The 26,894-nt window shown below is 37.8% G+C and overlaps 1 protein-coding gene and 1 long non-coding RNA gene across 4 annotated transcripts in view; one reads left to right on the top strand and one right to left on the bottom strand.

Moving 5' to 3' along the window:
- The window catches only part of NELL1 (neural EGFL like 1), an 890,650-nt gene that overhangs the window by 76,992 nt on the left and 786,764 nt on the right, over positions 1–26,894 (bottom strand). The window lies entirely within an intron of this gene.
- Positions 3,594–9,600, top strand: LOC115271607. Its single transcript, XR_003900026.1, has 2 exons — positions 3,594–4,049; positions 9,419–9,600. It is a non-coding gene; the product is annotated as an uncharacterized LOC115271607 (long non-coding RNA).

A 26,894-nucleotide genomic window follows, 5' to 3' on the forward strand; every position in this document is an offset into this window, starting at 1 on the left:
ACTGCTCTGGCTTCAACAAAAAAATCTTAAAAGCAAAATCCAAGAGGATCTAATTGTGTATGTGTCTTAACTGTACCCAATAAAAAACAGCTTGAGAATATTTGTAAGAATACAAAAATATCCAGTAGCCAACAGGGTCAAATCAACATTGGCTGGCACCCTATCAAAGATTATTAGCATGAATGGAAACAGGAAAATTTAACTAAAAATGAAGAGGAAAATAAATCATTTAACATTAACACAAAACTAACACCAATGTTAGGATTAAAAGATAAAACATTACAGCAGTTATTATAACTATATTCATATGTTTAAAAAGCTAACCAGAGATGTGAAATGTGTGCGTGTATGCACACACATGCTCTATTTTATAAATAGAGTAATATATACGCATACACACACACACACATATAAACATACATATATAACTCTAAATCAAGCTATCAGAGATAAAAGCTACAATGTATGGGGTGAGAGATAATCTGGATGGGGCTCCTGGCAGGTGAGATGTTATAGAAGAAAAAATTAGAGAACTTCAAACAGAGAAATAGAAACTACCCAGAATGAATGCAAAGGAATAAAGAAAAAAAAATTAAAAGGGAATCAGTGAACTATGAGTGAAAGTTAAGTGGCTTACTCCATTTATAATTGGAATCCTTGAATAAGGAGCAGGAACATAGGGAAAAACGTGAGGAAATGTTGGCCCAAAATACTCCAAATGTCTTGAAAAGTGAGCAAACAGACTCAAGAAGTTTAATGAGCCCCAAGTGCAAGAGACATGAAGAAAAAACGTAAAGACATGCCATATAAAACTTCCCCCGAACAGTGATAAAGTTAAAACAAAATCTTAAAAGCATTCAGAAAAAAAGGCATGTTACATGCAGAGGAACAATGATAAGAATGTCAGCAGATTTCTTTGGTAAAATAACACCATGGAAAAGACAGTGAAGTAATAGCTTTAAGACAATAAAAGAAAGAAAGAAAAAAAAAACCTGTCAACTTAGATGCCTATACCTGGCAAAAATAAATTTAACACATGAGGTAAAATAAACCTTTCAAATCTATAAAAGCTGAGAGAAATCATCACTTGCCTTTTTGCACTACATGAAATGTTAAAGGGAATTCTTCAGCAGAAGGAAAATGATAACATAAAAATATAGATGTATATAAAGTAACAACAGTGGAAAAATCATTTTCTCATTATTTTTTTTTAAATTATTTAAAATTTTTAATTTAAAATTATTTTATTATTTAAGTCTCTTTATTTTTTAAACTTTTTTCTTTAACATTTATTTATTTTTGAGAGACAGAGAGACAGAGTACGAGTAGGGGAGGGGCAGAGAGAGATGGAGAAACAGAACCTGAAGCAAGTTCCAGGCTCTGAGTTGTCAGCACAGAGCCCAATGAGGGGCTTGATCTCATGAACTGCGAGATCATGACCTGAGCCGAAGTCGGACACTTAACCTATTGAGCCACCCAAGCACCCCTATTCAAGCCTCTTTAAAGCAATTTTGGCTGCTTATGAAAAACAATAATATTCTTGGGTTTAAAACATGGATAAAATGTATAACAACACGATCGTTAAGTCAAACAAGAAAAAAATGGAAGTATACACTGTAAGTTTCTTATATTATAGATGCAGTAGTATAAGATCACTTAAAGGTAGATTATAGTAAATTAAAGATGTATACTATAAACACAAAAGCCACCAGTAAAATAACGAAGATTTATAAGTAGTAATGAAACAATGGAGACAAAGAGGAATTCTAACAATTATTCATTGTAAAAAATACATTAGAAATGTAACAAAAGGGAACAATGAACAAATGGAACAGAAATCAAATAGCAAGATAACAGACTTGAACCATATCAATAATCACATTAAGTATAAATGGTTATACATCCAAAATTCTACATGCAGTAAAAACAACTCCTTTAAAAAAGGTTAACATGAAGATATTTTCAGATAAACTAAAACAGTGAATCACAGCAAGCTGACTGGCACTATAGGAAACACTGAAGGAAGTTTTTAAGGCTGAAGGAGAAAGGAACCAGATAAGTGTCTCAGATCTAGTGGAAGAATGAAGCACATTACTAATGATAAATTGATGTGAAAATATAAAAAAAATCAGGGATTTTCCTTTTTAATTCTCTTGTTTAAATACAAATGGCTTTAAATAAAAGATTATGACACTACTGTAGAATTCACAATGTATGCAGATGTAACAATTACAAAAGGAACAGGTACGTGGTAAATAAAACTATACTGAAGTATTACAACATTAATTTTAAGCAGTCTGTGAAAAGTGGAACTATATTGATCTAGTATATAAGTAACGCAAAGTAGCTGGGTAAATTCGGATGCTTAGAAGATTCCAAGAAGAGCCGCTAAAAATAATTTTAAAGACCTAATAAAATAAAATCACTTGATTAACCCCTCCCCACAAAAAGCATAAATAAAATAGAACAATAAAAAAGCAAATGAGACAAATAGAAAAGAAACTGCAAAATGGTAAATTCAATTCCAACCATATTGACATTTACCTTAAATGTATATAGGCTTCAAGGGAAGATAGAAGAGTAGGAGAATCCTGAACTCACCTCATCCCAGATACAAACAGATAGCACCCATCTCAATGTATTAACCCAGAAAGCAACCTCAAGACTGGTAGAACAGACTCTCCAGAGCTAAAAGTAGAGTAGAAGCCACATCAGAGAGGGTAGAAAGGGCAGAGGAATGTCCAAGGGAGGGAAAGACGTGGAGGGTGTGGAGAGGGGAAAGGAAGACACCCCCACACCGCAGGCATGGGGACCTTGGGCATGGGGAAAATGAATCTCAATAACATTTTTGAAATGTTTGAAAATCAGAGGGGCTGCACTTCATGAGTTCTTACAATCAGCAGGGCTCAGGTGTCTTGGCTATAGAAGGGAGAGTAAGAGGAAAAGGAGCTCCTGCCCTTAAAGAATCAGCACAACAAAAAGTCCCACTAAGATACAGCATAGGAGAGGCAATTTGAGAAACACCTTAATTTATTGACCAATTACAGAGCCTGTGCTAGAGGGTCTGGGATCTGTGGGAGACTTCTCCATAAAAAATGTGCAGACAGGTGCCATGTCCCTTCCTCACACCACAGCCTAGAGACATGGACACCTGTGGGAACCAGGGCAGTCCAACACTCTTCACCTAGCTTGCTAATAGTGTGCCCTGCCACAACACTCTCCTGTGGATAGGCAACCTCCAGTCAGGCTGCTCTTGGTAGAAATTTTCCAGGTCAGCTGCAGGTCCCCTCCCACAGTGGACAATGCATCCTGCTCTCACCAGCCCTGGGGTAGGAGTTTTCAAAAGTGGCTCCCCTCCCCACAGTGAACCTGGGCAAACCTAGCTAACACAGCATGCCCTGCCCCCACATTCTCCTGGGGACTTGCTCCCTTCTATGCACCGTTGGCTGGAATGCATCTAAAGTGATGTCACAAGCCTGACAGTGTGCAAGCAGCCCTGACAAGCCAGCACAACTCCAAAGTGACTCCTGCCCCATGGAGGGTAGAAAATAATCACATACACCAGTCCAACTGCAGCTCCAGTAAAATGATGAGCCCACCAAAGAAAGCTTCTATGAGGACGACACGGGAAAATGCCCTGCAGTTCAGTGCTACTTCATCTCTGGCAAACGCCTGTTCTGAATCAACCCAAGTCCAGGGAAGCCTCAGACTGGCCCACTAACAACACAGGGACAAAACATTGCTTATGACAGGCAAAGAGAGACACTGTAAATGACTAGACTGAAGGCAAAACCATTTCAGCCACAACAGTAGGGTCCATGTAGCACTCTAGGAGACACCTCTGAAGTGCCAGATTCTTGTGAACAGATACTACACTGCAGGGGACTGCAAGACCTCTTCTTCATGAGTCTATAACTTTCAAGACATATATCTCACTTTTCTAAGGCATGGATATAGACACAGAGTTAGACAAAAAGAGAAGACAGAGGAATATGACCCAAATGAAAGAACAGGACAAAACCACAGCAAGGGACCTAAATAAAACAGAGGTAAGTGATATGCCTTATATAAAAGCAATGGTCATAAAGAGGATTTGAGAAAAGAGTGGAAGATCTCTGTGAGACCCTCAACAAAAAGAGAGAAAATATAAAACGGAAATCACTTAGAGATGGAGAATTCAGTAATTGAAAGTAAAAATATGCTAGATAAATAGACTAGAGAAAGCAGAAGAATGAATCAGTGACCTGGATGATAGGCTTATAGAAAATAATCAAACTGAACAGAAGAAAGAAAAAATAATAATAAATAAATAAAAATATACTAGGGTAACTCAGCAACATCATCAAGTATAATACCATTTTCATTATAGGGATCCCAGAGGGAGAAGAGAGAGAACAGGGGACAGAAAATTTATTTTAAGAAATAACAGATGAAAACTTCCTGAATCTAGGGAGGAAACAAACCCAGATCCAGGAGGCACAGAGAATCCTTAACAAAATCAACACAAAGAGGGCCACACTAAGACACATAATAATTAAAAGGGCAAAAAGTAGTGATAAAGAGAGAACTTAAAAGGAGAAAGAGCAAAGAGAACAGTTACATACAAAGGGAGCCCCATAAGACTATGAGCTGATTTTTCAGCAGAAACTTTGCAGGCCAGAAGGGAGTAGCATGATATATTTAAAGTGCTGAAAGAAAGGAAAAAAAAACCCTGCAACCAAGAATATTATATCCAGTAAGATTATCATTCAGAATATAAGAAGAGTTAAAGGGTCTCTCAGAAAGACGAAAGTTAAAGGAATTCATGACCACTAAACCAGGCCTTCAAGAAATGTTAAAGAGGTATTCTTCCTGTGGAAAAGAAAAATTATGCATAAGAAGAAGAAAAATAGAAACCACGAAAACAGGAAAATGAAGTATACTTATAAAATACACAAATACACTGAGGTTAAATAACATGCTATTAAACAATGAATGTGGGAACCAAGAAATAAAAGAAGAAATCAGAATTATATGGAGAAAACCAAAAATGAAAACACAAGGATGCGAATCTTTGGGATGCAGCAAAAGACATTCTAAGAGGAGAGTTTAGAGGGTTGCATCAAGAAGCAAAAAAAGAAAAAAAAAAAAACTACAGGTCAATATCCTTGATGGACATAGGTACAAATAATCTTCAACAAAACATTAGCAAACCAAGTCAAATAATACCTTCAAAAAAAAATCGTTCACAATGATCAAGTTGGACTTATCCCTGAGATGCAAAAGTGGTTCAATATTTGCAAATCAATCAACATGATACATCACATCAAAGAGAAAAGATAAAATCCATATAATCATTTTAGCTGATGCAGGAAAAACATTTGACAAAGTACAACACCCATTCATTACAAAAACCCTCAACAAAGTAGGTTTAGAGGGAACATGCTTCAACATAATAAAGGCCATAAATGGAAAACCCACAGTGAACATCATACTCAATGGGGAAAAACTAGAGCTTCTCCAAAGATCAGGAACAAGAAAAGGATATTTGCTCTCATTGCTTTTACTCAACATAGTACTGGAAGTCCTAGACACAGCAATTAGACACCCAGAAGAAATAAAGACATCTACACTTGTAAGGAAGAAATAAAACTCACTATTTGCAGATGACATGAAACTATACAGAAAACCTGAAAGACTCCACCAAAAAACTACTAAATTCACTGATAAGTGAATTTGTAAGATGGAAGGATATAAATGCAATGTACAGAAATCCTTGGCATCTCTATACACTAATAATAAAACAGCAGAAAGAGAAATTAAGAAAACGATCCCATTTACAATTGCACCCCAAGTAATAAAATGCTGAGGAATAAACTTAATCGAAGATGTGAAAGACCTGTCCTCTGAAAACTATAGAATATTCATGAAAGAAATCAAAGACAACACAAAGAAACGGAAAAACATTCCATGCTTGTGGACTAGAAAAACAAATATTGCTAAAATGTCCATATTACCTTAAATAAACTATGTACAGATGCAATGAGATACTATCAAAATACCAACAGCATTTTTCATGAACAATCCTAAAATCTGTATATAACCACAAAAGGCCCCCAAATAGCCAGAGTAATATTAAGAAAGAACAAAACTATGGGGTGTCTGGGTGGCTCAGTTGGTTAATCATCAGACTTCAGCTCTGGTCATGATCTCACGATTCATGGGTCTGAGCCCCATGTTGAGCTCTGTGCTGACAGCTCAGAGACTGGAACCTGCTGAGAATTCTGTGTCTCCTTCTCTTTCTGCACTTCCCTGGCTCATGCTCTGTCTCTCTCTCAAAAATGAATGAATATTCAAAAACATTAAAAAATTAAATTAAAAAAACAAAACAAAACTGGAGTAACTCAATCCCAGGTTTCAAGATACACTATGAATCTATAATAATCATAACAGTATGATATTAACACATAAAAAGACACACACATTAGTGGAACAGAATACAGAGCCCAGAAATAAACCTACAATTATGCGGTCAATTGATCTTCAACAAAAGGCAAGAAACTACAATGAGAAAGAGTCTCTTCAACAAATGGTACTGGGCAAACTGGAAAGCTACATGCAAAAGAAATGGAACTGGACCATTTTCTTACACCATATAAAAAAATAAACTCAAAATGGAGTAAGGACTTAACTGTGAGACTTGAAGCTATAGAAATTGTAAAGGCGAGCACAAGCAGCAATTTTTCCAACATTAGCTGTAGCAACATTTTTCTAGATAGGCCTCCCGAGGCAAGGGAAACAAAGGCAAAAATAAACTATATCAAAAAGCTTCTACACAGTGAAGGAAACAACAAAAAGACAACCTATTGAATGGAAGAAGATATTTGCAAATGGCATATAATGCCACTTCCAAAGCCCACAGATTAAAAAGGACATCATAAGGAATGTATGAAATATTGTGAAATGAATTTAAAAAAACAACATGTTAAAATCAGTGGGAATAAGCTAAAGCAATGTCTAGACACAAATGTAGGGCTGCAATGCTTTTATTAGAAGAAAGAGAAGTTTAAAAATCAATGATCCTACTTTCCACTGTAAAAAAAAAAAAACTAGTAAAAGTAAGGCAAATAGATTTTTACACTATATCGGGTCCTGCTGGCAGGGCTAGAATATATGCAGTTTGGTTACTCACATTATAAGAACCATTCAAAGACTATTATACAAGAAGGGATATTTCTTAATATAACTTGATGCAGAAAAGCAAAATGCAAATTTGATACTGAGAACTAGAGGAAACACAAAAGTATGATTTGGCGGATCACAGTCAAAGGAAGAGTCATAGATAAGGGTTGGTGGGGTAACTGAAATACAAGTATAGGAGAATGGAAAACAGATCAGGGTGTAAGGAGCAGGCACATGAAAGAGGCAGAGGAATAAGCATTTAGATAGTAAGTAGTGCTGAAACACCTTTTGACTTGGACTGTTAGTTGCAAATTATATTTTAACCTTGCTTAACACCCCTTCCCCTGAAATAGACATATTGTCTTGCAAAATGGAAAAGTCCAATGACCGTTGGATCTATGCAATCTAGGTATAATCAAATAATATCATTGGGATTTAGAAGGCCTCCTCTTGCTTCCATTCTGCTCTTCCAACACATTAGTTTCATTTCAAGCCAGAGCCTCACCATGTAGTGACCTCAGTTGTTCTAGATTAACATCATTCTACACCTATTGAAAGAGATTCTTAACAAGCATTGTCAAAAATCTAGGATTGGCCATTCATTGGTCTCAATTTGGTCAGTGGCTGAGTTCTGAAGTAATTACTGTGGCCATCTAGGATTACTAGTCTGTTTTTGGAGGAAGATGTAAAATTAGCTCCATCTGATATATCTTGAACTGAGAACGGTATTTAATTGAGTATTTATGCTACAATTGCAATATACAGTGAGATGGATATACTGTGAAACCATGCTACTTAGGATAATCTTCAAGCTTCTCTTTGGAATGCTTCTGAGGATAAAACGGGACCTTGAAATCTCTGTTCTTCTCTTAGTATCAGGTCAGAGTTCTTGGTATGTGTCCACTGTTATCGAAAAGGTAAATAAAGCCTTCAATGTCATTTTCTGAACTAAGTATAAATTTTTAAAGTTTATTTTTGAGAGAGAGAGAGAGAGAGAGAGAGAGAGAGAGAGAGAGAGAGAACACAAGTTGGGGAGGGGCAGAGAGAGACACACAGAATCTGAAGCAGGTCCAAGCTCCAAGTTGTCAGCATAGAGCCCAATGACGAGGGCTCAAACTCATGAACCATGAGATCATGACTGAGCCACCCAGGTGCCTCATCTGAACTAAGTGTAAAAGAAGCCTCTTTGAAAACTCTAGGAAGGTAGAAAAGTACATTTTCTATCCTTAAATGCCATATAATGTGTTCTGGTGAGTTTCTGGGAATCATTTCATCCCATCATCACCATTTATTGGAACCTCATGGTGTAACTAGTATGGTGTCAAGTACTCTAAATATTTAAAAATTCTACTATCAACCTTGTATAGAGCAAGCATTTGTGACTGACTCAGTGTCTGCCATCCTCCCAACCTCTGTGCCAAGCATTCATCTGTTTTCTGTTGATTTGGTATCCTCTTTACCTCTGGTAACTCCTCAGAGTTGTATTTCTCAGACTCTTTTGCTAACTGGATTTCAGTTAGGTGTGGCTGGTGGGAGGCTGGTGACTTGGAAGGGAAGGAGGGAGGGAGGAAGAGAGACGCAGGATATATCTTCCCATATGCTCTACCTTGGTGGCATCTCTGACAACAGCTATGTTTCTTTGGCACAAGCAATGACAGTGGGGCCCTGAGATGCTCATTTCTAGGTTACTCCTACTCCCCCCCAGTTGCTCATTAAGGTGTTCTAAGACTTTTGTAAATAATTCACTCTATTAAGTTATTGCTACAGAATTATCTACTAAGGCATCTTCATAGCCTTCCTGTTAGAACTCTGATTTGTTTATACAAGGAGTATCGATTCTTTAATCTCAGAAAAGAGCAGGCCCCTGTCAGAGCCCCAGGGGTTGAATCACTCCTGATCTAAATAGGTATTTAAAGAGTACTCCTTGGACTAGCAGCATTAACATCAGCAGGGAATATACTGGAAATGAAAACAATCAGGCCCAACTCCAGCATAATGAATTAAATAGTCTGGAGAAAGAGCCAAGTAATTTGTATTTTAACAAGCTGGACAGAATCATCCTAAGAACCATACTTTGCAAATGATGGGTCTTCACTAATGTTATCCCTCTCCCTTTCCCAGTGACATGTCTAGATCTGGGCATGTGACCAAGTTCGGGCCAATGAGAAATAAAAGAAAGTCTGCTGGGGATGGAAATGAGAATGAGGTTGCCTTTCACAGTAAAAATAACAATTTCTGACATATCCATTTTATTTAGCGATCTGGATGGAAGACTTGATAAGTGGAGGTATAGCCATCTTGGTACCATGGGAGAAAATGCAGTAAAATCATGGACATACCAAGCCTTCTGATAACATTGAACTGCTGAGCCAAACATGGAGCTATATACTGCCAGAATGCTTATCCTGAGATGTAACTAAAAATTTTATTAAGTCACAATTACCTGAGTTTTCTGTTACTTGCATCTAAAATTCTGTGCAATAGAACATTCTATTTTGCAGATAAGAAAACCAAACCCAGAAGAGAGTGAATGATTTCCATAAAGTAATAGATCTAGTACATATTATGCTAAGATTCAAACTTTTTTTTTTTTCAGATTCCAGAAGTTCAGTAGGCTACTCTCCTTTTCAATAGGCCATACTGTCTTTCTCACCAAACTGCATGTCTGATATGGTCAGGGAACCAAAATGGCTATGTTTTACTTTTTGGCCTGATACCATTGTATCTACCTATCTTTATTGATTTAAGAATCCTTGGTTAAGGCAGTAATGAAGTCATCTTGAACAATTCTTTGTTTTCCTGCTTTTAAGTAGGAGGAACACATGTTGGTCTTTATTCTTGCAAGATGTTAAACCTATCCCTTTAAGAACAGGTCCGGGGCACCTGGGTGGCTCAGTCGGTTAAGTGTCAGGCTTCAGCTCAGGTCATGATCTCACAGTTGGTGGGTTTGAGCCCCGCATCCACTCTGTGCTGACAGCTAGCTCAGAGCCTGGAGCCTCCTTCATATTCTGTGTCTCCCTCTCTCTCTGGCCCTCCCCTATTCATGCTGCCTCTCTCTGTCTATCAAAACTAAATTAAAAAAAAAAATAAAAGAACAGGTCCATGCTTTTTACTTTGAGTATTCTAAAATACTGTTTTTTCCATAGTGGAGGTACTTATGCAGACATGATAAATAAGGTAATATACCTCAAAAAAAAAAAAAAAAAACAACAACAGAGAGGCTTCAGTCCCCAATGAAAAATGAAGGACTTAAATCAGTCCTTTAGAAAGCTTTCCCATATTTCTGTTACCATTTGATTATACCCAGAGAAAAACTCTTTTATGTTGTCTAATGGCAGATAAGCAACCATCATATAATTAAAAAGTTATATGTGGGCCACCCAGGCACCTCTGAAAATCTTTCTATTAATCTTGTTCCTCTTTATATACTAATTAAATGATGTTGCCACATCAATTGTTTCCAATCAAATCATTAACAATTAAAAATCAGTTAAGTTTTGGGGTACCTGGGTGGCTCAGGTCATGTAGAGCCCAGAGCGGATCCTCCGTCTCCCTCACTGCCTGTCCCTCCCCCGCTCGTGTGCATGCGCTCTCTCTCACAAAAATAAACGTTCAAAACATTAGTAAAGCTTATGTTTTTATTTTTATAAAGTGAAAACTAATATAAGTAGAAGTTCTAGTATTTCAATGCCAGTGGATTGATGTAGCCCGTTCTGGGGCAGAGGGGGAAGCTCCAGCACCCTTCCAGCACCTGCTAAGGACATGGAATCAGGGTAGCTCAAACTCTAAAAGACATGTTCTAGAGTCAACGAGAACCGAGCCTGGACTCTGCCTCTGCCTCTTACTGGTGAGGAAACCAGGCATCTATCTATTTCAACTCATGGGACTGAAAGGAAAAAAATGAGGACTACATCATTCTAGTATTTCAGTAAGAGGGTACCTGCAGGCTGATTGTTGACTTCACAGCCCATGTTCAATAGCAGCTTTTATTTCTCTTAATTTTATTATTTACACTCTATTTTCACTTATTTCACAACACGATTATCTGACAGACTGTCTTGCACATCTCTTTGCAAAATATCGACACTTTTTTGTTTACTTCCTCCTTTTTTGTGTATATTTTTAAATTAAAAAATATGACTTCTGTCAATGGAATAATAAAGAACTGCATCATCAAACTCTAGCCAAAGTATTTTTTCAGATATCCAGCCACCAATGACCCCTCCCTGATACACATATACACACTCACAAAGAAATGACTTTGCAAAAGCAAAAGACCAACTTCATACTATTTGGGGGAAAGTGAAAATACCCTTACAAGTTAATACATGTGAATAGTCTGCATAGTAAATGCTCTTCCCTTAATCAAGCATTATTTCACAGGCATTAATTTTCCCTGTGGTGTTGACTACAATTCACTAAGTAAGATGGTGAGGGAGGAAAGAGAATCACAAGTCATAACCTAATTGAACAGCAGGGTCTGACTGATTGGCACTGGCAAGCTCCTCTGCTCTGGCAGCCACAGCAGGACTTCCCGGGTCCCAGACCTCAGCCGCCTGTCGACTTCATGCTTGAGAATAAATCTGGTATCCAATCACCTTGAATGCTTACTTTGATTAGTCAAATAGGGGTCATTAACCCCACTTTGTTACTCTAAAATGACCAAGTATGTTTTTCATGTATAACCCACCAATCATCTCTTGTTCATCAGCTACATACTAGCCACCTGCCTGGGTGTTCCAGGCAGTGGATCTGGCGAGGCGGAATGCAAATGGGCTCTTTGGTTGCTATCAGTTGCAGATATCACCCCCAGCCCCTACCGCCAAAGCATGTAAGCTTATATTTTCAGATGGTTTGAGACAGAATTCACAGAAATGGTCTTTCTTTACTCTATGGTTTTGGATTCATTGTAATATTCCTCACTTTAAAATAGACATAATAAAAAAAACCCAGACATAATAATTCTTGCCTTGTAGACTTTTTTGTTGAGTATTAAATGAGACATGTACTACTATTTGTAGTCAGTGAATAAAAATATTGGTTTGTTTTTACCCCTTTGCTACTAAGGTACAAAGATGAATATGACTTCCTTCTGCCTTTAGGAGTTCACATTCTTTAGAGGAGACAAGTACATAAATAATTAAAACATTAGACAATAATATAGTTATAAATAAAACACAGGAAGTACCAAACCCAAGCTCAGCTGTCATCCTAACAGTAAAACCCTGGGATGCCATACTCCATGACAACATGATTTCAGATATTATGTGATTTTTGAGTGGCAATTGGTGCTCATGCTCTGACTAGCCTTTATTTTCAAACAATAAATTACTTATCTTTTCGGGAGGTGGAAAGAGAAGAGAATGCAAGGCGAGCAGTAAACAAGAACCCGCCCTGCTTTGAGAATGAGAATGGGTCTCATGTACCCGATATTCCCTTAGCTCCATCTTCTGGGATCGTCAACAATCATTGATGAGCACCAACTCACTAGGACACTTCTGGAACAGCTGTGTTGTTCCAGCCAAGACAAGGAACTAGAACTATTTTCAGTGTGACATTGAAGCCTGAGGACAATCGCCACCAGGTGGCACCAAATAGCAGCAAGGTCTGCATGAAATTAAATCCTGGAGCTGTGTCACCTGGGCAGGTTCATATTTTAAGCCCACTTTCTCCAATATATGGGTTTTATTGTATTCAGATTTTGTAAAAAGCTTTGGACTGTATTACAATTCCCTGTAAGACCTAGACTTACCCCTTTTCTGATCCCATTCCACTCACCCCTTAGCTCACTGCACCCTAGACAGCCTAGCCTTCTCCAATCCATCATCTCGCAAAAAAAAATCCAGAGGTTTTGCACTACTGGTCTCTTCTTCCTAGAACACCGTTAAACACAACCAGCAACCTCTGTCATTTAGATCTCACCTTGAATGCCACCATCTCAAAGAATCCTTCTTGACCACCGTTTGTGAAGTTGCTTTCTCTGGTAAGTCTCTCTATTCCATGACCATGCTTTCTTTTCATCGTAGCATTAGTCAGTATCTGGCGGGCTGGCGTATACAATTGTGTATACACACATTGTGTATCTGATGATCGTGTAGAGACACAATGTATACTCTACCTTCCCTAGAGTATAAGCTCATGACAGTGGGGACTCCTCTGTCTTATTTACCACCATGGCCCCACAGCCTCCCAGATGCTTGTTGGGAGGGACGGCAAGCTCAATGGAAGGCTGCTTTGGGTCACTGCCTGCATCTTGCTTGGGCAAGCAAAGTAAGCCAAGTAGTGACTCCAGAGAGAAAGCACCAATAATAAAGTTGCAGGAAACCAAGGTTGGATGGAGGGACCAAACAAGGCCATATGCCTGCGAACACACTTGCTGGAGTATACTGGAAATAACATCTTAATAATGATGTTGAAAACCACTACCTCCAGAACACATTAAGTGCTAACTCTGCCAAGCACTTTACAGGTTTTAGCTTATTTAACCCTCTCAGTAACCTGATAATATAAATGTTGTTATTACCCCTATTTTACAGATAAGGAGAAGTTTTGTGACTTGCTCAAAATTACATGTCTAAAAAAATGAAGTGAGATATAAATCATGAGAATCTGTTTCCATTCTCTTAACCGAAACTCTCTTTCAAATCATGTCACGGAAATAGCACACACCCATCAAAGTTACTTTTTAAAAAATAAATAATTTTTACTATATTAGGGAGAGAGAGAAAGCACACAGAAGGGGAGAGGGGGTGGAGGGAGGGAAAGAGGGAGAGGGAGAGGGAGAGGGAGAGCGGGGGGGGGGGGAGAGAGAGAGAAAGAGAGAGAGAGAGAGGGAGAATCTTAAGCAGCCTCCATACTCAGCAAGAGCCCAATGTGGCTCAATCCCAAGACCCTGGGATCATGACCTGAGAAGAAATCAAGAATTAAACACTCAACTAACTAAGCCACCCAGGCACCCCAAAAGTTACTCTTAAAGGGAAAGAATCGCTACAGAGGTCTCAGCTAGGAGAGACAGGTACAGCTGACAAGTCAAGGAGAGGTAGGGCAAGTCACATGCTACACAGGAAGGTCAACTGCAGGGCAGTTAAAAGAACAACGAGTAAATGTTCTTTCTCTCTTCTCTAGAGACAGGAGAACAGGAGAAACCAAATGAAGGATGGGGGGGGGGCAAAAGAGAGTGGGGGGAGGGACACAAAACCTGAGAGACTATTGAATACTGAAAACGAACTGAGGGTTGAAGGGGAAGAGGAGGGGGAAAAGAGGTGGTGGTGATGGAGGAGGGCACCTGTGGGGAAGAGCACTGGGTGTTGTATGGAAACCAATTTGACAATAAACTATTTATAAAAAAAATAAATAAAATTTACATAAAAAAGAATAAGTAATAAAGCACTAGGTGTTAGGGTGAATAAAGAACTCTTGAGAGGGTTCAAAAGTTCGGTTTGGGGGAAAAAGCATTCACACACAAGTGTATCTTTTGTGCTCCAGGAATTCATACCACACTTTAAATATGTTCTGCCAGGTTGGATCATGATATTTTGGCAGATTTGGGCAAGGACAAATGAACTGCAGTTTGTCTCCTGAAATTATATATCCAGGTTTAGCCCTCAACAAATGTTCATACATTAGCTGAACCAGAGAATTGTGAGAGGGTAAGATTGACACCAAGAAAAAAAGACTAGATTGAGCTTTTCTATATGCTTCTACATAATTCAAGTAAGGGATAGAAAAAAGAATTTTCCCAGAGCTACTTAAGAAAATGCTTTACAAATTCCACAGAGAATATATAAATTGCATTTGGATTCTGTGCTTCACTTCAGCATGGTTATTTATGGTGTTTATTGAATACAGCCACTATTCTCTGCCTCTCTGCACATTTATAAATACAATTTGTAAAAAGGGTACATTATGGCTTATGATCCATAATTGAAACAAGATGTGACCAGTCGTGCATTCACCCACATTACAGAATCATGTAAAATCATCCTGCCCACTCCTAGAGGGCTGGAGAGGTCTGGTCATTCAACACAAGTGCCTGAGATGTTAACTAGGCCTCAGCCCCTGTACTTTTCAATGAGACTTTCAGTTCATGGGTTATCACTGTGCACATGCATTCACTCATAGATCAAACCCGAGGAGTAATAATATACACTCTAGTAGTAAATCCACAGCACTTTGGGAATGAATTTTAATCACCATGAAGGCAATGAGAAAAGTAATGATCTTCTTTTTGCTCACTTATATAGATGCCTGTCATTTTTATGAAATGCTAAGGTAAACTGGAAAAGTATAAAAGATAATACAATAGAAGTTCCACTATACCAGCACCCAGTTAAAAAAGTTACTAACCCAGTTGAAGACACCTCGTAAGGCTACCTGATCACATCTTCCTAGAATTAACATGCTGAATGCAGTTTTACCACTCTTGTGAACTTCATGTATGATCCCTAAACAACGCATACTGCTCTAAATGATGTAAACAGCATCAGACTGTTTACACGTATTTCTGTAACTTCCTTTATCACTCAGTATTGTTTTGGCATTTACCGATGTTGAGAGGAGTAAGCCTACTTTGTTCAATTTCTGTCCTGTTATTTCATTCTTTGATGGAAATTTAGCTCCCAGATTTTTGCAATCACAACCAATGAAGTTATGAACATTCATTTTGGGGTTCTTGTTTGCATGTCCAGGAGTTTCTCAAGTATCTCCTTGTTAGTGACATTGCTGGGTAAGAGAGTTATGTGCACTGTCACCTTTATCAAAGTACTAAAGAATTCTCCAAAATGCTTATAAATTTACAAAAAGGTATGCTCCAGCAAAAGTGTGCAGTTTTTCCCATTGCTTCAGGCTTTGTCAATACTTAGTATTGTCAGAAGTTTTGTTGCCACAGTGGGTGTGACATAGTATTTCACTGTTGTTTTATTTAGATTTCCCTGATTACTAGTGAAACTGAACATCTTTCCATATTTCTTGTTTCTGTAACTTATGTTTATAATTTTTTCACTTTATTTTCTTTTTATATAGATTTTTAAAATGTATGTAAATGTTCTACATATTACCTTTGTTGGTTTATATATTTTGCAAGTATCTTGTCTCCACTTATATAGCTTATATAGTCACTTTTCTGAGAAGATGGTTTGATGAAGGTAATTTATGATGATATAAAATGATTTTCAATCTTTTCTCTTTGTTGCATCTTTTCAGGGGGTTGTTCCTACTGATTGGCCATTAAATATGACACTTGCTATAGGTTTTAGTACAGATTATATATCTCAGTTGCTTTATATATACATTTTTCTAATATTTTATTGTCAAATTGGTTTCCATACAACACCCAGTGCTCTTCCCCACAAGTGCCCTCCTCCATCACCTCCACCTCTTTTCCCCTTCCCCCTTCAACCCTCAGTTCATTTTCAGTATTCAACAGTCTCTCAAGTTTTGCATCCCTCTCTCTCCCCAACTCTGTTTCCCTCTTCACCTCCCCTGGTCAATACTGTTGGAAGTCCTAGCATCAGCAATCAGACAACAAAAGGAAATAAAAGGCATCAGCATTGGCAAAGAAGAAGTCAAACTTTCACTTTTTGCCGATGACATGATACTCTATATGGAAAACCCAATCAACTCCACCAGAAGCCTTCTAGAACTAATCAATGAATTCAGTAAAGTTGCAGGGTACAAAATCAATGTACAGAAATCAGTTGCATTCCTATACACCAAAAATATATTTTTTCTTTAACATAGTAAGTGATTTTTAGTGAAAGTCTTTTCTCTTTGAGGTGATTTTAAATATTTCTTTCCTTGTATCATGTAATGTAACTAAGTATATTGTCATATTTAAATATTGCTAAATTATCCTTGAATTTCTAGGATAAAGGCAACCAGTTTGTGAGATTACAAAAAAATATTTCAGGTTATATTACTTACTTTTTTTTGAAAAAAAATTAAAACATGTGTGATAGGAAACTGTGATTTTCCTTTATTACATTGATTCTGACTAGTCTGCTAACAACTTTACACTATCCATAGTAGTGAAATTGGGAAATATTTCCCATTTGTTATTTGCTGGAATATTTTGTAAAATCAGCATTATATATTTCCTGGATTTTTAACTGGTCTTGCTGTATATAATCTGCACTAGGATTTTGAGTTATCTATGTGCATGGCTAAGTGAGCATAGGTTTTTAGCTAATTGAAAATTTTAGTTGTTATATCTACTCATTTTCAAAAAATCCTGATTCAGTTTTGGCAAATTATATTTTTCCATTAATACGTGTATTTCATGAAAATTTTCAAATTATAACATAAAATGGTTATTTTTAAAAATGCTTCTTACCCTGAGAGGTGGGGGAGACAGAGAGAGAGAGAGAGAGAGAGAGAGCGTGCAGAGGGGAGGGGCAGAGAGAGAGAATGAATCCCAAGCAGGCCTGCGCTGCCAGCACACCGCCTGACACAAGGATTAAACCCATGAACCACTAGATCATGACCTGAGACAAAATCAAGACTCAGTGCTCAACCAACTGAGCCACCCAGGTACCCCTAAAATAGTTATTTTTAAAGAAATATTTATTGGATTTATATTTAAGTCTCAGATTTTACTTCTAATAATGATTATTTTTATGCTTGTTTCTTTTGTCCTTGATTAGTGCCACTGGGATTTGGTTTATAAATCCTTCCAAAACAAAATAACTTCAGCTTTGATGATCTAGATATTTTCATTTTATTTATTTTTGCTATCTTTATTTCTTTTCCTTTGATTCACTATTTTGTTCTGCAGTTCTTTTTGTTAACTTCACAACTTGAATGCTTTTATCACTAATTTTAGCCTTTCTTCTACTCTCACAAAAGATCTCAGGTGCCTCAAAAAGACTTATCACCTGTATTCAACAAATTTCATTAGCTATTACAATTCCTGAGTTATCTATTGGGATCCAATAATTCTATTTTCTGAACCCTTGTACATATTATCTGTTCATATTTTTCGGACTCCCATTCATATTAGTTAGAAATTGTGAATGGAAGATTATGTTCAATGGCACTATATCTGTGGGAACCTGGTGGGACCAGAGTTGGTGGGGAGTTCCTCTACAAGGAATGAGCTTTTGTTTCTGCCAAATGTCCCAGTAAGATATATCTTAAAAACAACTTTGATCAAATGTAACAGAAATCCAAATTCCTCCCCCCAAATATGAGTTTTATATGAAGGACAGCTAGTCAATGAAGAAGAAGAAAAACTTTAAAAAACTGAAGATGCATTTTGTTCAGGATGTCCCAGTCACTGTAACTTGATGGAAAGAACTGAACAGTCCTGAGTAAATTCTGATTTTACTTCTTCCAAACTGTGACCTTGAACAAATTTATTCTATTGTCAGAATGTGAACCTTATTATTTGTGTCTAAAAGTGTGGAGAACATATTACATTGACACAGTGAAGATTGAACATACACAACATGAACTCACCTAATGGAGTTTCCAGAAAATAATGTATGTTCAATATTTGATGTGATAAAACTGCCTTGTTCTTCCTTGTTTGGGTAAGGCAGAATGACACTGCAGCCACTGAAAGGACCCCCAGTCTACTGTATCTCTGGCCATGATCCTAAAACAATGGCGCTTATTCAACAAATACTTACTAAGTATCTCCTCCACGCTAAGCAGTGAAGAACAGGGTTACAGGGTAGGAAACAGAGTGGGTCTAATACCTTTCTGTAGAATCAGAGCTTCATAAAATCAGGTTGGTAAGTATTTTGAATTAATAATGCTCATTATCCTGTATGCTTTAAATATATACTCATCCTTAATGTTTCCATCAGTCACATGAAATATTTGCCTGATTTTGCAGATGATGAAATGTAAGTCCCAAATCACACAGTGAGAACACATCAAAGCCGGATTAAAGCTCATGACATCTTACTGCAAATCCTACTTCAAAAGTCTTAAAAGTAGCTTCTACTAAGAGTAAAAAATCATTATATGATATTATTCTCTTAAGTGCCTTAGGACCCATTAGGCTAGAAAGACACAAGCACGTCATCCCAACTACACTTGAGCTGTATGACTTGGGGCAAAGGTGAACCTGTGAACCTAGCGGTGATACTATGCTGAACACAAGGTGCACGAAGCCTCTGCAGTCCTGGATCACCATTTTTAGGCTGCCTTAAGTTTTCTGAGAATGTCAGAATAAACTCATAAATTAGAAAATGGCAGCCAAATTGGCAATTCTTTTTCAACTTTTAATTTAAATTCCAGTTAACATAGTTTGATATTAGTGTATATTTAGTGAATCGTGACTTGCATACAAGACCAAGTGCTCATCAAAGGGCACTCCCATTAAAAAAAATTTTTTTTTAATGTTTATTTTTGAGATGGAGAGAGAGTACAAGCAGGGTAAGGGCAGAGAGAAAGAGTGAGACACAGAATTCAAAGCAGGCTCCAGGCTCTGAGCTGTCAGCAGAGCCCTAAGCAGGGCTCAAATTCATGAACTGTCAGATTATGACCTGAGCCTAAGTTGGATGCTTAACCTACTGAGCCACAGTGCACTCCCGTCTTGGCTCTCCAGCAACCCTCAGTTTGTTCTCTACAGTTAAGAGAATGGTTTAGGGGCGTCTAGGTGGCTCAGTTGGTTAAGCTGCCGGCTTTGGCTCAGGTCATGATCTCACAGTTTGTGGGTTTGAGCCCCACGTCAGGCTCTGTGCTGACAGCTAGCTCAGAGCCTGGAGCCTGCTTCGGATTCTGTGTCTCCCTCTCTCTCTGACCCTCCCCTGCTAGCGCTGTCTCTCTCTGTCTCTCAAAAATAAATAAAAGACATTAAAAAATTAAAAAAAGAGTCTGGTTTATGTTTGCCTCTTTTTTTAAACCTATGTTTATCTACTTTGCTTCTTAAATTCCACATGTGAGTAAAATCACATGGGATTGGTCTTTCTCTTACTTACTCATTTCACTTTCTATTTAGAGTATCATAGATATCTTCTGCAAATAGTATAAGTTTGACTTCTTCCTTGTTGATTTAGATGCCTTTTATTTCTTTTTGTTGTCTGCTTGCTGAGGCTAGGACTTCTGGTGCTATGTTAAATAATAGCGATGAGAGTGAACAACCCTGTCTTGTTCTGGACTATAGAGGAACTGACAGTTTTTCCTCACTGAAGATGTTATTAGTTATTTTTCCTATATGGTCATTAGTAAAATGAGGTATGCTTTCTCTTTCCCTACTTTCATTAGGGTTTTTTTTTTTTAATCAAGAATGGATGCTGTACTTTGTCAAATGCTTTTTGTACAACTATTGAAGGATTATGTGGTTCTCATTCTTTCTTTTATTAATGTGGTGTATCACATTGATTGAATGGCCAATATTGAACCTCCCTTGCAACCCAGGAATAAATCCTAATTTTTCACAGTAAACAATTCTTTTAATGTTCTGTTGGATTCAATTTGCTAGTATTTTGTTGAGAATTTTTGCATTAATGGTCATCAGGGATATTGGCCTGTAGCTCCTTTTTTTAGTGGGGTGTCTATCTGATTATGGAATCAGGATAATGCTGGCCTCATAGAATGAATTTGGAGCTATTCCTTCCTCTTCTATTTTTTTGAATCATTTCAGGAGAGTTAACTCTTCTTTAACTGTTTAATAGAATTCCCCTATGTAGCCATCTGGCCCTGCACTTTTGTGTGTGTGGGATTTTTGATTACTGATTTAATTTTTTGCTAGTTATCAGGCTGGTTAAGTGTTTTTTTTTTTTTATTTCTTCCTGATTCAGCTTTGGTAGTTAATATGTTTCTAGGAATTTATCCAATTCTCCCAGATTGCCCAATTTTATAATTTTTCATAATATTCTTTTATAATTGTTTGTATTTCTGTGGTTTTGGTTGATTTTTCCTCTCATTTGTGATTTTATTTGGATCCTTTCTCTTTTTGTTTTGGTAAGTCTGGCTAGGGGTTTATCAATTTCATTTATGTTTTTTCAAAGAACCAGTTCCTGGTTTCATGGATCTGTTCTACTGTGTTTTTTTGTTTGTTTCTGTATCATTTATTTCTTCTCTAATCTTTATTATTTCCCTTCTCTTTCTGGCTTTAGACTTCATTTGTTATTCTTTTTTCTACCTCCTCTAGTTGCAAAGTAAGGTTGCATAATTGAGATTTTTCTTGCTTCTTGAGGTAAACCTGTATTGCTATATACACTTTCCTCTTAGGATCACTTATGCGGCATCCCTAAAGTTTTGGACCATCGTGTTTACATTTTCATTTGATTCTATGTATCTTTTTTATTTCTTACTTAATTTCCTACTTGACCCACTCATTCTTTAATAGTTGTTGTTTAACCTTTATCTATTTGTGGTCCTACTAAATCTTTTCTTGTTGTTAACTTTATGTTTCATGGCATTGGGTCTGAAAATATGCATAGTATGATCTCAGTCTTTTTGTGCTCGTTGAGGCCTGATATATGATCTAGTATGTGATCTATTCTGGAGAATGTCCCATGTGCACTTGAAAAGAATGTGTATTCTGCTGCTATAGGATGAAATGTTCTAAATATCTATTAAGTCCATTTGGTCCACTGTGCCATTCAAAGCCATTGCTTCTTTACTGATTTCCTGCTTAGACAATCTGTCCATTGCTGTAAGGGATGTGTTATAGCCTGCCCCCCTCCCCTCCCCCCGCACTATTGTATTATAATCAATGAGATCTTTTATGTTATTATTTTACATATTTAAGTGCTTTCAAGTTGAGGGCACATATATTTATAATTGTTAGATCTTGGTGAATAGACCATTATGATATAGTTCCTTTCTTCATCTCATGTTACAGTCTTTGGTTTAAATTCTAGTTTGTCTGATATAACTATTGCTACTCCAGCTTTCTTTTGATATTAATTTGCATGGTAAAGTTTTCTCCATCTACTCAGTTTCAATCTGCAGGTATCTTTAGGTCTAAAATGAGTCTCCTGTAGGCAGCATATAGATGGCTCTTTTTTCTTTTTGTGTTTTATCATTCTGACACCCTAGATTTTTGTTTGGAGCATTTAGTCCAATTACATTCATATAATTATTGACAGATATTAATTTAGTGCCATTTTATTACTTGTTTTGTCACTGTTTCTGAAGATTTTCTGTTTCTTTCTAGTCTTTGCAACTTTTGGTCTTTCTTACTTACTTAAAGGGTCCCCTTTAATATTTCTTGTAAGCCTGGCTTAGTGGTCACAAACTTCTTCAGTTTTGGTTTGCCTGAGAAACAATTTATCTCTCATATTCTGAATGATAGCCTTGCTGGATGGAGTATTATTGGCTGCAAATTTTCCCAATCTGGCACATTGAATATATCATGCTGCTCTGTTCTGGACAGCAAAGTTTCTGTGGGGAGATCTGGTAACTTTGTCTTCCTTTGTAAGTTAGGGACTTCTTTGTCTTGACGCTTTAAGGATTTTTAAATTTATTTTCATATTTTCCAAATTTAATTACAGTATGTCTTGGTGTTGGCCTGCTTTTGTTGATTTTGTCCCTCCTGGAATTGGAAGTCTGTTTCCTTCCCTGAATTAGTAATGTTTTCAGCTATAATTTCCTTAATTAAGCCTTGTGCCCCCCTTTCCCTCTCTTCTTCTTCTGGGACTCCTATAGTACAAATGCTACTATATTTCATGGAGTCACTGAGTTCCCTAAGTCTACTATCATGATCTAAGATTTTTCTTTCCCTCTCTTTTTCAATTTCATTATTTTCCATACTTCTATCTTCTATATCAGTATTCATTTCTCTGTTTCTTCCATCCCGGTGGTCATTACATCCAGTGGATTCTGAATCTTAGTTATTACAATTTTCATTTTGCCCTGATTGGTATTTTGAGCTCATTTATCTCTGCACTACAGTTATCCCTGATGTTTTCTATGCTCCCCCCTCACCCAAATCAGCTAGTATCTTTATGATTGTTGCTTTAAATTTTGGATCAGGCATATTACTTTTATCTGTTTCAATTAGATCCTTGGCCATGATCTTTTCTTGTTCTTTATTTTGGGTTAATTCCTCCATCTTAGCATTTTATCTAGGTCTCAGTCATCTTCTCTATGTTAGGAAAGCCTGTTTTGTTTCCTGCTTCTGAGACTAATGGCTTTATGAAGAAGTCGTCATATAATGTCCAGGACCTAGTGCTTCAGGAAGCATCTCTGGTGAAGGCTGTATACAGTCTAATTCTGTGTTATAGCTAGTCTATCCCTCAGGGCAGTCCTCTGCCGTGTTTCTCCATTACTGCAAGGCAAAGTTTTTGGACCTTGGCCAGAATGTAGCCAGTTTTAACTGGTGTGCTCTGGTATGCTTGTTAAAAGAGATCTGATATCCACTAGACCTTAAGCTTTCCAGAACTCTGTTGTCAGTAGATGGTGTGTACAGGATTTTGTGCTGGTCTTCTGGGGTAGGAACCCACTGTGCTGATTCTTAGGCACACTTGCCCAAGAAAAGCAGTGCTGGCAGGCCCCGGAGGGGTGGGGCAGGGCTTGGTATAAGCAGATTAGGAAGCCAGTGTTGGCACTGTGCTGTTTACTGAAGTTAGTTTATACTGAAGGGGAGAAGGAGGAAATGGTGCTAGTCAACTCTTTTATTATCCTCAGAGAGGGGAGTTCATGCTTATTGCTATCAGGGAAACCCTCTGAGAAGAGCCAATAAGTTCTCCTTGTGCCATCCTAGGTGTTTTTCAGATCTCTGTTTTCACTATGTGTCCAGGCTGCTTGTCTGCCTGAAGCAGTGGAATGGACTTTCGACTCTCTTCCAGACAGGGTAACTGAGTTTTAAAACTCCAAACTTTAGGGACCCGGTATGGTGGGGATTTGCACTGGGGAGAGGGTCTTGCTATGTTGGCATTGATTCAGATTTGACTCAGAAGGGCAGCTGAAGCCAGAGCATAGGAATATAGGTTTTGGAGCAAAGCACACTAAACAGCCAATGTCCAGGTTAGCTGCTCTCAACAGGTGCCCCTGTACCCACACTGAAATGTGACCTGATGGCTCCTTTCTTCCCAGAGAGGCAACATCCTGTGTCTCAGATGCACTCCAAGAAGAGGGAAGCATCCCTCTGTCTTCGGTGATCCTCAGATTGTGGGGTCTGTTTCCCTGAGTCATCTGCCTGGCTTCTCCACATAAGCACTGCAGTGCCTTCAGGGCTCTATACCAGCCTTGCTGTGGACCGATAAAACTGCAGTCTTTGAACCTCTCTGGTTGCAAAAACTCAAAAATCAGCGCCTCTCATGTTTCTCAGTCAATGGCTTTGGGGAAGCATTGCCCTTGTGCAATCCCCTCTGTGCTCCTGTCTAGGCAACCAGGGCTGCCTCCCCTCCACAGCATCCACAATCCATTTCTCCCCCCAAAACCCTGTCTCTGCCCCTCTACCTTCCATGATGTGGCCTCTTTTCTCTTCCTAGTTGTACAGTTTTTCTGTCAGTCTTCAGATCGGTTTCTTGGGTATTTGGTATGGGTCGATATTTATCTAGCTGTGTTCCGGGGTGAAGCAAGCCTAGGACTCTCCTAGTATTCTGTCATCTCAGCTCCTTGACAATTCCTTAAAGTATAATAATCCAACCCATTTTGATCTTTCTGAATAAATTCTTACTCTAAGATAGCACACCTAATTTACAAAAATGTGTTTTTTCACACATGCACCACCATGATTTTTTAAATTAGTTTTCAGCCTGTCTTTTCATGTAAAGGTATTCATATTATGAGTCTCTGGCATGCTGGTGGCCCTGCCCTGAACAGATGGTTTTGGAATTTTCATGTATGCACCTCGAGGAACACTTAGGATCCAAACCTCTATTCAATCATCATTCATTTACTGAAAGGCTACTATGACTAAGAACAAGGCACAGAACATATATATTGAAAGACATGGTCCCCATACTTGAGATTTCATAGTTTAGTGGAAAAGAAATAAACAATTTCATAATAATACAATAATTACATTTAGAAAAATACCTAAAATACCAGACAAATAATTACATTTAAAATGAAATATTCAAAAAGTTAAAGTAGAGAGGATGATTCAAGTTATTTTAGAAAGGGAGCTACTGGTAGTTAGAGATGAGAATTAGAGAACTAGACAAGTGAGATATCTAAACTGAGCCTTGAAGAGCAAGGCTTTTACTCAGAGGCAGACACTCAGAATTTTACTAGGTGAAGATAAAACGGCAGCAGAGTCCCAGGAAATACCATAGGTAAAAATAATCTTGATGCGGATAAACTGAGTGTGTTCAGGAAACACTGTGGCTGGAGCAAAGGGCTTAAGAGTAAAGTGAGGAAGAGAGTTTGATAAGATGGGCTGGGATTCCTCTACAGAAGAGCATGATTGAGTCCTGCTGGAGTACAGTTACCATTAATCACGTAGAGACTGGAAAACTGTCTGAAGGCTTTGGAGCAGGAGCATGACAATCACAGTTCTATTTTGAAAAGATCACTCAGGAGACATGGGTTAGCAAAGATTGACTAGTTGGAAATAGGAAAATCATTTGAGAGGGACTGAGAACAGAAGTAGTCGGCTTATAAGGTGGCATCCCAAGCCCAGTATGACAAGGAAGTTTTAGTGCATTTATCAAGACACTTATCGGTCATTTTAGAAAACCCTTCACTATAGAAAATTTTAACTCTGAATCCCACGATATTGAAATAATCCCAGGAAGAGATACCAAGGGTGTTAGCCATAGAGTCTGGAGAAAGGAGGGATTTAAGGTTGGAATCAACAGGATCTGATGGCAGGCTGGGGAGGGACAAGAATGAGAAGCTGAACATGATTTTGGAATCTCTGCTTCAAGACAGTGGGTAAATTTAAAATAATTAAAAAGTCATTGAAATTAAAACTACAGTCATATACATCCTCTCTGGAAGCCAAAGGAAAAGCAGAAAAATGACCAAATGCATATGATTAGGATAAAGGCAAGATGACAAAGAATCAGCAGTTTTGAAAACCAAGTTTCCCACAGCCTATTACAGGTACTTTGTGATAAGCATCAAGTTAATTAAGACAAGTATTACAAAGGCACCCTGCAAGTTTATTCAATCATGCACAAACATTGGAGTCAGATGGTAGAGGCTGTGTAAGTAGAGGAAAGTAAATAGGCCTGTGATCAAAAGACAGGAGTTCCAACTCCTGCTCCACTATTTACTCACCTGAGTGCCTGCCTCTGCATCTGAGTACATGAAATAATCTCAGCATGGTGCTGACGTGAAGATCAAATATGATAATGGATGTGAATGCACATGTCAACTAAAAAGCCCTTGACAAATATGAGTTATTATGATGATGGTATTATCCCAATAAAAGATAAATACACTTAGGAGAAAGCACCCTAGCTTCCAATTACCCTGTCAAAATATCCACTGGACACTTATATGCCAGTCAGCTGCTTTAAGCCCTGGAGGACAAACAAGGTTCCAGCTCTGTGACAACCAGAAAATATCTAGCCAGTATTCTCACAGTGAGAAAGGAGAATGTCACAAGTTATTCAGTAATTCATTTTGGGGAGGGCAAAGAAAAGGCCCTGCTGAACATTTAGCTCAGTCGTTCCTAGATTTAGCACTAGGCAGGGGACACAATGCACAGCTCTCAGTAAAGTCACAGCAGTCCAAAATTGGAATCAAGGAAAAATATGGAGGTGAAATGGGTTCCAGGATTAATTAATGGATATAAAAAGTAGAAAAAAGAGTCACACATCACACCTATAAAACATAATCCAAAATGAAGAACTAGATTGGGCAAGTACCCATATATGGAA

This window comes from Suricata suricatta, chromosome 11, assembly GCF_006229205.1.
Source record: "Suricata suricatta isolate VVHF042 chromosome 11, meerkat_22Aug2017_6uvM2_HiC, whole genome shotgun sequence".
Lineage (NCBI taxonomy): Eukaryota > Metazoa > Chordata > Mammalia > Carnivora > Herpestidae > Suricata > Suricata suricatta.